We start from the raw sequence: 1,647 nt of genomic DNA on the forward strand, positions 1-1,647 counted from the left end.
TCCTCTACGCTTGGCTTTTGTCTGCACTGGGCGTGTGCAGGTCTCATCCAGGCTGTCGGTATCTATAAGTTCATATGTGCATCTTCCCTGTTGAGCCTGGGAAGCACCATTTCCTTGAAGTCACCAACCTCCCCTGGTTCTTACAATCTTTCTGCCCCCTCTTGCACATGCATTCCCAGGCTTTGAAAGGGGAAGTATGATATAGACATCTTTTGTGGTTGACAACTCCAAAGTCTCTTATTCTCTGAGCTTTGGTCAGCTGGAGTCGCTGTATTAGTCAGGCTTCTCTAGAGAAAGAGAACTTATAGAATGAGTGTCTCTGTCTCTATTTATCTGTCTGTCTCTCTATAGTATACATTTAATATATTATCTATATTAAAATTTAATAATTATATTTAATATATTATCTATATGAAAAAGATTGGTGAAATAGGATTGACCCAACACTGAAAACTACTGTGGAATAATCCCTTTGTTCACTGTGAGTATGTATTACTCTAATTGGTTAATAAAGAGCCAACTAGCAGATCACTAGGCAAGATTTTGGGGGCAGAGAGAACACTGGGAAGGATAAGGAGAGAGTCTGAGGAGTCTTGGGAGACTCCGTGAGACACAGAGTGACCAGGATGGGAAGTACATACATGAGGTAAACAAACTTTGGGGCAGCACATAGATTAATAAAAATGGGTTAATTTAAGTTATAATAGCTATCTAAAAACAAGCCTAAGTTATCAGCTGAGCATTTATAATTGATAATAAGTCTCTGTGTGGTAATTTGGGGAGTGGCTGCTGGGACAGAGCTGATCAGTGGTCTAGACAGAATAGTCTGCCTACAGAAAACTTAAAGATATAATAGATACATGAGAATTTATCACACTATTCTTTCAACTTTTGCATATAGTTAAAGTTTCCTACCATGTAAATTTAAAAGTAAAAGTTGTCTTTTTAATATCTACATATACAAAAATCCCTCATAGGTGTGCCTTTTAGTTAATTCCAGATGTAGTCAAATTGTCAGCCAAGAATAGCCATCACAGTTGCCATCTATTGCAAGTGGAAACTGCTCTGATGCAGGTGGAGCTAGGCATTGATCTATGGTATAGAAATATGCTATTAGTGGTATTTTTATTGCTATGTTCATTTAGCAGAAGAACAGTAGTAAGTTTTCTCCTAGGACCCATAACTTATCTAGGTTCTTATCCTTCCCAACAGTGTAAGGTATGTGTTCCACCTGTGGAGTGGGCCCAAATTCAATCAAAAAGTGGTTTGGGGGGTGTGAGATATAGAGCTGGTGACCACAGCAGCTAATGAGATGTTTGTGGCCATGGGTCCCTATGGGCAGTTCCAGCCCAGCTGCTTCCACTGCCTGAACATAGGCTTTGTCATGGGTTTTTCTGTGGGCATGGCAGCCCAGGTGCTGTAGGACAGGTACCTTCTCCTGTCTTGGGATGAGAATGTGGGATTGGAGCCGATGGATGGCTTTGGGAAAACCATGATGCAGAATGGCAGTACCTTTGGTACGTTTATGGCCATTGGAATGGGCAAAGGATGGGCAGTGTTTGCCTGCTACAGCTATGCTTTCCCATCCATTTCAACCCTCATATAATAATACAGTTATTTTCTTCTAAAAAAAAGTGTTTTTGTACG

The 1,647-nt window shown here is 40.5% G+C and overlaps 1 pseudogene; it reads left to right on the forward strand.

The window, feature by feature from the left end:
- Positions 1 to 1,312: 1,312 nt before the first annotated feature.
- LOC118591190 lies at positions 1,313 to 1,606 on the forward strand (annotated as a pseudogene).
- Positions 1,607 to 1,647: the final 41 nt, after the last annotated feature.

This window comes from Onychomys torridus, chromosome 9 (genome assembly GCF_903995425.1).
Source record: "Onychomys torridus chromosome 9, mOncTor1.1, whole genome shotgun sequence".
NCBI lineage: Eukaryota > Metazoa > Chordata > Mammalia > Rodentia > Cricetidae > Onychomys > Onychomys torridus.